At 29.6% G+C, this 13372-nt stretch overlaps 1 protein-coding gene across 2 annotated transcripts in view; it reads right to left on the bottom strand.

The window, feature by feature from the left end:
* Window positions 1–13372, bottom strand: part of LOC111033116 (carcinoembryonic antigen-related cell adhesion molecule 6-like) — an 84770-nt gene that overhangs the window by 34100 nt on the left and 37298 nt on the right. The window lies entirely within an intron of this gene.

Below are 13372 nucleotides of genomic sequence, written 5' to 3'. Positions count from 1 at the left end.
TAATAGAAATACGTTTTGTTACATTACAAAATATGAACTCGCCTTGCAGAAAAAAAAATTAAAATGTCAAACAAATGGGCGGCGATGTTATACTTGAAATAATATAATATATGGTATGTAGGCAGGTACGACAAACATTTTAAGTTTTAATATTTTATAGTTGTAAAATAACAGAAGTCGAGTCTATAATACGATATTAACAACATACCGATGTTATTATAACTATGCGTTTTGTATAAAGAACAACCGCGAGCGATCGTAATATAAAATCACGAGCAATACAACAACCTGTTACACAGCGGTTTCCGTATAATAATTTCACGGGAGCGGACGTAATCGCCGAGGCATTCTTTTGCCCGAAAACTTTTGCTCGGAAGTTTAATGGACCGGAACATCAAAAGTTGTCGGTTGAATTTTATTCTCTGACCGACCGATATTATTATTACCATGGATACAAGAATTTATACCTACATACGCGTCGCCTGCAGCGTACCGCCAACTTCTCCGATGTGGTGTTCGTTTTTTTCTCTTATTTTTTGTTTCTGTCCCCGTGATACATTTACGAGGACGCCTAAATTAAAACAACGGACGAGATGAAGCGGTTCACTCAGTCTTGCGACCAACGCGTGAACGACGATGCTCAATATGTCGGCGGAGTCCTGTGGACAAACGGTGTCCGCGGTGTCTTCTGAGTAACGAGGCATAAAATAATAGTAGTATTATTGTGGACTAAACGGTTCTATTTATTAAAATATATTATCGAAAAACAAAAATTTCATAATATTTAAATTATTATTCACTCTGTTAATATTATTTTAATCAAATAAGTATCGAAGTGTAGATATTAAATTGTACTCGTGTTGAGAGTTCTGAGAAATCATATTCATAATAATTTACGATACGTCATGTTTACTTTGCGAAATAAATAAAAAACTTCCAGCTCGTTTTTATAATGACGTGGGCTTGTTGTATTCGAAGTAATCGTGCTTGATGTTATTATACAATTTATATGCCAGCATTAACGACGTGGTAAAAAAATAGTTTGAAAAGTACCTTACGTTTACAATGCAATCGAGACTTATTTCAATGTAGGTCCCAACTACATTACAGTTTCGGCGGATCGACGCACCATTACAACGAAACTCGTCGATGACGAATGTCAACAATTTTTCTCTTATCACACTTAAAAACCCGCGATAATATATTAAAATTAGTGAATTTCCAGCCGGGTCCGTTCGAACGCGCAGGGCGGCATTCCGTTTGATGGAATTTATTGACTAATGGCAATATTATACATTTATACCTATCGTAATTATTCATTCGTTATGTAGCGCATATAATAATAATAATAATATGAACGTCAAATCACATTATGGCGAGATCGCGATCCGTCGAGTATTGATTGTAATCTCGTTACCGTATAAATAAGTTATGCGACGGTCGAAGTTAAAGCGGGAAATTTAGGGGAAGTCACGTGACTTTATTCAATTCGGTGGCTTGCAGTGATCGGTGCGGGGACAGAAACAATTAAAAATACCCCCCCCCCCAATGGTTTTTTTTTTTGCTGTTTACGTGCAGAACCCGTAGAGTTCATAAATATTGAATTTGGTTACGAAGTACATTAAACGCAAAGTTATCTATACCTATACAATAGCGATTGCATAGATACGATAACGGGCGATAACAAAAATTACAAAATCGCTGACAAAACTTTTTAATAAATAATTAGGTACCTCTATATATCTTAAATTTTATAAATCATGCGATAATTATCATACATTTATATATGATGTATTTATTTATGTATATATATTTTTTTTATTATTTATAACTCAAATTCATGTCATGTAATTCCTGTATGAACATATTATTATATTTTTAAATACCGATTGCAAAATATTAAAGAAAAATAATAATTTATTTCCAAGTCATATTACTGGCAAAAATCAAAATAGGGTGAACTCCAGAAATTCCTGTGAAAAACTCAAACTGTCAGAGGTACTTTTGCATAATGTCACATTTCAATTTTTTCTCCGGGCCAACCCAGTTGTGACTAACATAATTTAAGCAAAACCGTAGAAACTATATATTTGAATATTAATTCACAGTAAGTAGGTACCAAGTTTTTTTTAATATTATGTATAAATGACGATAAAATAATTAATGTCACTGTACAAATATAATTGCATTATACTAGGTATGTTCATTTTAATAATGTTAATTTTAATAATAAAAAAAAAAATTAGGAGATTCATAAGCTTATTATTAATTATTATTGAATAAAGGTATCATATAAGTTATAAAATAGTTCATAACGTTATAATACACAATAACACACACATTCAATAATAACACATATCTCATAAATCTAATACTGATATTTTATTTACTTATTTACACAGGTAGGCAAACACAATTGATTTATTTTTGTTACACATAATATGATAGATCCGTGGCACTTTAAAGTTTAAACTACAAAACATATTTAACAAATTTTGAATAGGTACTCGATGTTCTTAATGGAATCTCGTTGATAGCCAAAAATGTCGTTACTAATTAATTTTTCTTTGCACTCTGGTTTCTGCCGTCAGTAATAATTAATAATCGTAATAAAAGCCTACTATTTTCATAGTCATTGTTACCATCTGTGGTTTTTTCCTACTCGAAGTGGTCACAAATCGAAATATGACTTTTGCCAAAATACCGTGGGCATTTCTAGCAGGGTATTTCTCAGATTTGACTTTAGCTCACAACTTTGCATAACTTTATACGCAATAAGTTAGTTTACAGTCAAAGACAGTAGATAATGATAAGGCGACTTTTTTCAGGTTCGTGTACACGTTTAAATTAAATAAATGTTTCTTTGTTTATTATTATAGGTAATCGTAATATACCTACTTAACAATATTATAATGATGTCGTTGTGGATGGTTTACAGCGTCATTGAAGATTACATGTGATAGTTATTCAAATATGTTTTCAAAAGAGTTTAATATAATATTTTTGAGCTCTCCTAACCGGTGGATTTTTGTGGACCATATTTTATAACAATTATTAGCAATCGCCGACGGTGTAGTGTGTTCGTGGTGTTGTCGGTTTTGGACGTTTCAATTAATGAATGTTATAATACGATTAAACTATTCAGGGACACGGTTTAACACAATATAAAATAATAACAATGATAATAATACTATGTATCTCGATGATTGCCAGAGCAATCCGTGCCATTATTCGTGGGTGCGTATTGTGTGCACTGTGCAGTTATGAAAAATGTTATGATGTTATCCTGAAACGACCACACGACGCAGATCGTTCAGTTTGGCCTATCGCCGTCCGAATAATAATAATAATAATTGCAACCACGGTTAACCGTGGTCGTAACGATGAGCACGATTAAAATTATTTTTAGCGAAGGTAAATCGCTGACGAGATGTATCGTTTATATTATCGTCACGGTTCACGATGTACAATTTAGTACAATTAACAGTCCTGTAGATCCACAAAATATAAAATAGTAATATTATTATAACCGATAAGGAATAATTTGAAAACAAAACATTTATATAATATCTTATCTACTATCTATCTTTATTTATTCTAATCTAGGATATCTAGTAATATTTATTGTGTACATTGCAGGCGTGCAGTTTTTTTTTTTTTAATTGCATTATGCGCAATATTACGATGCTTACGTTTTTAAATATTTGTAGTATGATGATTTTCAAAACAAATATTGAGTTTCGTCTTCTGTGAGGGATCATGTGACTTGTCATTTAGCATGATAACATTAATAGCATGTAGATTATTTATTATTTTTAAACATGAACAATGAGAAAACAATCAAACTAAACGCGTTTACAATAATATATTTTTATTCGAGGGTTTAATGCGCTCTACTTTCTGGTACTTTTACTTTTATATTCAGCCATATCAATTTTTTAAACCCAGATGATGTTTTATCTCACCCTATATTGGTTTTTCTTTTTACTTTTCCCTTTCACAACTCGTGCGTTTCTCATTGTGACAGGTGAATAACTCCGAGCACATAGCACCGCAGTCGTACAGAAGAAGTCCAACGAATTGTATATACGTTTTAAGCCAGCAATTATTAATTCAACGATTTCGAGGTTTCGGAATTCCATACGATATAATATGCTATACATAATATATTATTTTATACGTCAACACGCGCGACTCTTGCTCCGTAATGGTTTTACTTCAAATATTGCGTTTTAGAGGTCCTATACTGCAACTCAATACTTATATGATACGATCAATTATATAGTATTGCATACGGTTTTGTTGACAAGTGCAACAGTAGGTATATTATGTTTATTATTGTTTATTATATTATTATTATTAATTTTTTTTACCGAGTAAAGCCAACAGACGTTCGCTCTTGAAAACGTTAAACAAATATTTATTATAATATACAAACGTCGTATCAGGTAGATATATTCGGCGAGTACGTGGTGCCCGCTGTATCGTTGTGTGTCTCTAAAAACTTTTCGAATAGATTTTCTAATATTGTTATACGTTTGGTACTGTACCTACCCATAATAACAATAATAATAATGGTATCCTGTGCTTTGTTTGTCGTCAGTGTAGCACGAAGGACTCGCGATTAACTGACTTATATATACGTGCATATAACGATTTAACGACTGTAAGTCAATATAGTACGTACTATACACGGTCAGGGTACCTCTGCTTATTTTAGCAATACATAAATATTTGATAACTACACAGACTTACTGCATTGTGATACGATATAATATTTTTTACTTTTCATTGTGTAATAGGTAAGGATCATAATTTGTCGTACACGACTTTTTTTTCAGCTCATTAAATATTGATTGCTAGTTACAACAGTATATTCTGTAAGTTTATTGACATGGCTTTAGGGGAATGAAAAATCAAAAACTTTTAACGCATGTTTGGTAGTTAATATTATACGGTTTTTCAATAGTAATGATCAGTTAGTATAAATACGTTTATTTTAGATTTCTCGTCTCTCGGCGGTGTCGTGAATTCTCGGCCTGAAACAATACTTGTGTAGTATATATTATACTTCAAAGCCAGTATTTAATTAAGAAACACTACGTGTCTGTTGTAAATTGATTATATAATATATATATACCAAAGCGAAGAGCAGAAGAGAATTTGTCACGTTGATATTGTTTGTACGATTTGAAAAGTGCCTATACCCAAATTAAAAATACAACGTGCAAAATACCCAATCAGCGTATATTCGTTTTGTTTCTCAGGCGTAAAGTTGTTTTTTTTGTGTGTTTATAATTATACGTTTACAATAACATGGTAATACCTACGTTATTAGTGTCCTAAAGTTTTCTAATCCTATTGCAGTCATGAGGACTGGGCTTACAGTACGTTACTCAATATTTTCCGTTTTCCGGCATACCGTCCCGCAGACATCGTCACGGTACCCGTTTTGTTTGGCTTTCGCCGAATGATGAGCATCGCCGGCGAAATAGGTTCGAGCTAATGCCGATCGATATAAACGAAGAATCGTAAAGTGGTTCGTAGTCGGCCAATCAAGTGTATTATATTTTTGTGCGTTGCACGTGAAATATTGTCCGAGTCGGAGAACCTAATTTATCACACCCGTCACGGAATTCTTTAGCTTTTCCCAAAACGTCGAACGGCAAATTCATCTACGGCCGCAAACGCCCCCCCTCCCCCCCCCATTCAACCCACTACGATACGCATACAATGTATATTATATATATATATGTATAAAATGTATGTGTGTGCGTGTGCGTGCTTTGTGTACACACACCACCGATTGCAATGCTTTTCGGAGGTTACCTTTCCGCGGCGATCACGACAATTAATCATAAAAAAAGGAGAAGAAAAATGTCTGCTTCATAAGGTTGAGAAGGTTTTTTTTCGTACTAAAAATGCGATGGACGGTGCTAAAGTATAATAAAATAATATCTTATGGAATACACACCGACGACTACTATAGATGGACGATGACCAATTCGACATAGTGCAGAGTGGTTTGATTATTATGGTCGTACTCAAATTATTTACTATAAATTAGGTTGAGATATACGACACAAACCATAATAGGTACAGGTAATTATATTAAATAGTATAAAAATATAATATTTAAGTGTAAATAATGAATAAAATACAAAATAATAACACAGGTAAGTAGTCTATAAGTTTTATTAACTGCACTTTTTCAATTGCATTTTTTCCTTTTAAAATATAAAACGGATTTCACGGTATTCATTATTGTTTTCTGCAGTCGAAAGATATTTGATTTATAGATTAAAAATATTTATGGATTATTTATTATAATAATTACAAATGTACACGATTATTACAATGGCCCTTCAACGGGGTTCCGAGCTCACTGAAATCAAAAAAATACTTAACACAGATGAGAGACTTTAAAAATAATGTACCATTAAATTGAAAAAATGTATCTCGATGAGTATTTTTAGTATAAATATTCTCAATACAAACAGGAGTTATGTAATAATTCTTGAAATATCATTTGAAGATGAGTGAAATTTATTTTCAGTTGTTATGATAAATGTTAAATAATTATACAATTAGAGGATTGTATTATGCAAATACTTTATTATCGAAATGCATTAGCACAAAATGTTTTAATATTTATGTATTGTAATATTCTTTTTAATATTCTGAGCTTATCATAAATAATAAGCCATTTTTAGGTAGGTACTTAAAGAGTAAACACTTGATAGGTTGTTAATTGGACTCGATTTTCATAAATGAGTTAGTCGAAGATAAAATCGTAAAAAATTATTTTAAGGTAATTAAACCAAATAATAGGTAAAATGCTATATGTATATTAAACAAGGGGATTTTACAAGAACTACAAGAACCACTTAAATTAATTTCTTTGGTTCCTGAAAAACAAATTATTAAATTACATTCATCTTTATCGATTGATTAAGAATAACAGGTAAAGAGGTTTTTCGATATACTATAAGTGAAATCATACTAAAATAAAATCATTTGAATATTGACACTAAATCATATTTTATATTTTCAGATAGATTATTTATTAATCGTGAAAGCTTATGCATTTTAATTTCGCCGCAGTAACGATCTATGGGTACATCTTCACAGTGTTAGTTGTCGAACACAATTATTTATTTATACTTCACTATAAAATATGAATTCACTTGAATCTCTCAGGGGCCGTATAATATCATATTATAATATTATTCAACTCGAAATAGAACATAATTCATCGAAACCACGAAATCAGTTCGAACTGACGGTCTCATAATATTTTGACAAATTAAACAATATAAACGTTGGTAATACACACAAAAAAGAGACAGAGACTGCAAACCACTGAGTGTTGGTCATTCGTCTCGCTCTGCTCACTTCGACCCGTTGTATTGTTTTTTTTTTTTTTAAGCCCGAATGCTATGCAATTGTCGTGTTGTAAAAATGACTCTGAACGGAACGCGGTTTAGGTTTGTGTAATTTATAGGAAGTTTTTAAAATGTTAAGTGCTCATAAAAAGAAATTTATTGAATATAATAAAGAATATTACAAGCGTTCTCTAGTGTTAAAATGTCAAGTATCAGTACTCCCCGTCTTCTATGCTGTGTACAAATTGTTAATGTTTTCAAAATTGTGTGTACACGAGGCCCAAAATATGGTCTGCATCGTCGGTCACATTTTTTGAAAATTATATCACGTCTATAACAAAAAAAAAAAAATCCAAAACCTAATCGATAAACATTTCAACCCTCTGCAGAATTATTAAAAAGTTATAAAATAATACAAAAAGTTTTTGTCGAACCCTGCAGGGTCTCCTGTGTATACAAATCTGTTAAGGTGGTGTTTTATTTTCCATCAGTTTTTCAAATTTCAAATTTCAATAAAAAATATTGAAAAATTACAATAATGACTTCTCATCTATATTATAATACAATTTCGGTACCCATACATCATGTACTGATCACTCCCCAAAAAAAAGCATAAAGGTTTATTACTAGTGGTTTGTAAACAAAAAAAATATATAAACAATTAAAACATAGATATATCAATTCTTTCATCAAAAATCTCTCTGAAGAGTGAAGATAATAAAATAATACGGTTTTTTTTTTGCACGCGTTTACTAAAATTGAAAAATATTATTTTTAATTATTTGTGTTTATGTCAGAGTCACTTTTGTTCATGATTCTTGTGGATTTTAATTAATATTATATTGTACTTTGTAGCATATAGTATCAATTAAGTTCAGTTGATATCCTTTTTAAATATTTAGGAATCCTATAATCGCATATGTCATGGACCTACAGATATTATAACAAAAATTATAGTCTATGAAAACAATAATACACTGAAATACTTATCATTGATTAAACCTACAAATTAGTTATAATTATTGTATCATATTTTTAAATATTATTATATTAATTTTAAATATATCTGTTCACTGTTGAAGTAAATTTATTATGAAAAATTGTTTTTCAATGACTAAATGACTTTTACGGTTTTGAATGTATTGTTTAAGTCTGTTAAACTTACAATAATTAATATTTTTTTTAAACTGTACTATACAGCAATAACTCAAAAACGAAGAAAATAAAACTAGTTATAATAAATCAAGATATGTGATGTGATGACCTAAATTTATAGTAAGGCTCATATGTTGTATTTAAATATGTCTCATCATTAAGAACCAAAGACTTAATCCAAAACTCGTTTAAATTTAACTATTAAGCAACTATTATCATCATTGGCTTAACATTATAATAATATATATGTATGGGCTTAATAATTTCGTTTGTTTCATAGGGAAATTCATAAGAATATTACCGTAACAAATATGATAGGTATTATATTTTAAGTACTTACAATGTATTATTTATTTTTTAAATTAATTCAATGTTCCTGTGTAAACGAACGTTTTTCTTGTCCCATACTATAAACGCCACAACATTTAGTACATAAAACGAGATCTACTTCTGTAGTTCTGCTGTTAGATATGTATCTTCAGCAAACATATTGACAATCGACAGAATACAAATTTGTTTGCCAAACGAATTCTAATTTCAAAGTAGTTACATGGCGTCCAATTTTGTCTAAAATCAGGACCTGTGTCATGTAGAGAACACGCCACAATAAAGAAAGTGTGATAAGCTTCACACGCAGATTTGAGTATTCAGGAATTATATAAAAGTCTGCTGTAAATATTTCGAATTTTATACTTACAAGATATATTTTGTCGTTAAAATATAGTCCGTTAATTCTAAACATGTATTTAAAACAAAAAATATGAAAAGAAACGAAACCAGCGTTAGGGTGCGGACTGTGGTCGGAACATTTCGAGTTTCTAAGGTTGTTAAAAAGTTGTTAAATAATGAAAAAAGTTTTGTTATGAATCTGAGTATTCATTGGCGTGTTACAGTTGAGGTGACAGCGCATTTCAGTAGTTTTTACAAATTTTGAAGATGGGAGATTCCAAAAATCGTCTCTAAAAATTGTTAATTGTGTAGCATTTCCAACACACAGAAAAGCCAATTATAAATATCAATTGGTTTTCAAGTATCTATTCTCATTTACTCTTATTATAGAAACAACTATTTTGAGCCAATAGATTTCCTAAAATATCCCCTGCCAGACACCACCCACAGTATTTATGTGAGTCCTATTTAAGGAACAAGTCTATTAAAAATAAACAAAAGAATATAAAAAAATAAACCTTCACTAGATAATATAATAATATCTATTAATTACCAATATACCTATAATTGACAATTATAACAGGTATCCAATAGTATTCGGTTATGGAAAGTGATCACTGCAGAATATATCAGGGTTTTTGATAAACTCAAAATCAATAAAAGTCACGGAACGTTTGAAAAGTATTTTAAATAGAGATGTTGAGCGCCGAGTGGATATAAAACAAAATGTACATTTAAGTTGATATTTTAAATCGTAGTATACCAAATATTCTTTATGTGATTGCTGTATTTGACGTATGAGTATGTTTTGAGCAATTTTTAAAAAAATTCTTTGAAATAAATATTCATCTACATAAACCTATCATGTTTAAAATGTATGAATTGATTGCATATATATATAACCTTCATTTATTATTTTTAGTCATTCATATTATAATAAATATTAATATTAAAATAAAATTCTTGCTAAGTTATTGCATTAGTTTATACTTTGATAATTTAAGTATAATAGTTTAGGAAGTATCTTTGAAGTCAAAGTTGAACAAGTGTTGTGTAATATTATATTCATTTATATATAATATGCTACATAACTAAGCTATGAATAAATAGATACAAATAATAAAACACTTCCATAATATGTATCTACTAAAAGCAACATATTACTATTATGAAGTTGGGTCAATAACAGTTTCAACAACTATGATGGAAGTATTATTTTAAATTTAAACGTCACATGAATAATATTTCTCAATATTAGAAGTCAAATTTTATTGACCTTTACCTGCATGCATTGTTATAGGGTTAAAATTGATCGAGGGTGGAAATACAATTTTTTTCATCCGAGAAAAGTAAAATTATGGTGAAAAAAGTGGACAGGCGACAAACAAAAAAAGGATGACCCAAATTCGTATACTTACACTGCTGTGATATTGAAATCTCGGCGGTGTCACCAACGTCAAGGGTTTTCGTCCGAGAGAGGTACTTTCGCATTTTGAATAAAAAGAGCAGAAAAATAAAAAATAAACATAGCCAGACCATCGTGTATTCTCATCAATAGTTCTCACACACGCGCGCGCACACACACACACGCACGCACGCACGCATGCACCCAACGAATAATAGAATGTGGCGTTTTTCTCTTATACTTTCTGATGATACATGCGCGATGTGCCATAATGTGACAGCTAAAGTTCAATAGCTTTTACTTATACCAGCGTGCACGCGTAAAAACAAACCCCTGTTCTTATATTTTTCTGATTTTAAAATTACAATTTTATCGATTCCGTGTATGACACTTTAAGAGTATTTCTCTATAAAGTTACGCAACAAAAACATTTCGCTTCAACCAAACATCGCATAGTGATTTTAATTCCTCGATTTTTGTTGTACAACACTTTAGAGACGGTGTTTTATGTTGAATTAGTATATTTTAAATTGTATTCTATATTCGATACGTTTTAGTGCATACGTATTTTTTTAGTTTTATATGTTTATTGAGTAGTTAAGAAATTATATAATCGTAAAAAGAAATTATTTTTATGTCCATTCTATTGGATATGACTTACTACTTGAATGTGTATTATCTTTCGATAGATATTTGTCATATTATGCCATTTACATGTATGACAAGAAATTTAATGAATTTTAAATCAATCAATGAAAACGTTTCGCTACATAAAGACATTGTTTGTACAGAAAAAAAAATGTCAATGTACATAATATTATACGTACATTGTAATACCAGATTTTGTGTCACTCAATTCCGGCAAGGATATTCATCAACTTTTTGATGTTCATTAAGTCTGTTATTTGTATGAAGGTTTTCAGAATTTGTACAAAATTTGAATTTATGTTCCAAGAGATAAACTAATGAGGGACCAGGGACACACGTATCTAGCCCCAATGTGTGTACGGTTATTCTATTTAATGTGTTATTTAATTTTATATATTAAACTCCATTACTTAATATTTTATGCGATCGTTTATAAAATGTATCATTTTATAGCTCCAAAGTTTCAAACCGTTTTTATATTAAATTATTAACTATGATAAAAAATAAATGTATACAGTTTAGGAATTGTATTATTTATTAGATTTAAATTCAAAAATGTTGTTCCGTATAAAAATTAAAAACAATATTTAAATGTTCACTGTTTAGTGAATAATTTAATAAAAAATATTTATAATATTTACCTTTTGTATTACATTATTGTAATAATATATAATTTGTCTGTTTCGATAAATGTATGTGTCTGCTAGATTTAAGTTTGGAATTCTTTGCTACTATTTAATATTTTAATTCGTTACTATTCTTCTTGTTTCGTTGAAATGTTATGTTCGAATTGAGCTGCAATACTTGAATTAAAATCTTCTAGTTAGAAAAAAATAAAAAATACATCTGAAGATGTCTTTGATCGTTTTCGTAAAAGTCAATTTTTTTTTCTGTGTGTACTTAAAGTTTTGACTGGGGTGAAACTAAACAATGGATAACTTTAATTTATATTACGTTGGAGAATTTCTAAAAAACCATCGTAATTTAAATCGATAAAAATGGTGAAGAAAATATTTACATAAAATATATTATTAATCACAAATATTGTCACGGGGAGGGGATGACGGCAACGTCGGCATACGTCGAAAGCAGATAGGTATATTATAATAATACTATAGTTTCGGGGTTATACTTGGTTGAAAATCTACACATATATATATATATTTTACAAAATGAAAAAGGAGGATACCAATCGAATAGACTTCAAAAATTGTGTCTATGCATAGAAATATGGTTTATTTTTTATTTTTTTACTATTATGGTATTCAATTAATTGAAATACTTTATAAACTTTCTATTAAGAAAATACTTTGTGAACATATTTTATTACAGGATATAAGTTCATTGAACTAATGAAACTACTGAACTTTCATAAATTACTTGAAAGCATGTTAAATAGAAAATGACTAAAAATAATGTTAACGTTCATCACGCCGTGTGTAATATACGTGCCTACTATAAACATTTTATTTATTTTTGATATTTATTGAACATATATATGCTTGTGATGTCGAAAATACGAATTCACTAATTATAACTTTGAAAACGCCGAACCAATATACAGAGTGATCTATTTGGAATATTATTTCTTATTGATTAAAGTATTTATTATAAGTATGCATGCTCTATATTTTATTTTGCTCATAGAATTGTAAGTTTTATATTCAGCTTAAAGAACTACATCTGAACTTATAACTTTTGATAATTAAACGATAAGTTAACCTATTTAAATATTTAATATCTTTTTAAAACAAAATTTATGAATTCTTTGTGTTAATAAACAACATCTAACATTTGATACTACAGACATACTCTACCTATCACACTTTAACATATAGTTATATTTGATTACCATGAACATCGTAAAGTATTTAATTAATTTGTCTATTTTTATTAAATTGTGCAGGTGTTTGCCACATATAAAACAAATATAAATGATTTAATTACATATCTGTAATATTTAAGTATTGCTGAGACCTATTTTGATTAACCGTGGAAACTAAGGTTTATAATGTTTATATTTTATGACACATGTCATCAAAAGAATAATACTGACGAATAAAGATATACAATTAACGCCTAAGGCGAGTGTATTATAAACAAAAGAGTA

This window comes from Myzus persicae, unplaced genomic scaffold (assembly GCF_001856785.1).
Source record: "Myzus persicae strain clone G006 unplaced genomic scaffold, MPER_G0061.0, whole genome shotgun sequence".
NCBI lineage: Eukaryota > Metazoa > Arthropoda > Insecta > Hemiptera > Aphididae > Myzus > Myzus persicae.
Note: the sequence above shows the minus strand (reverse complement) of the source record. Positions and strands in the feature narration are given on the sequence as shown.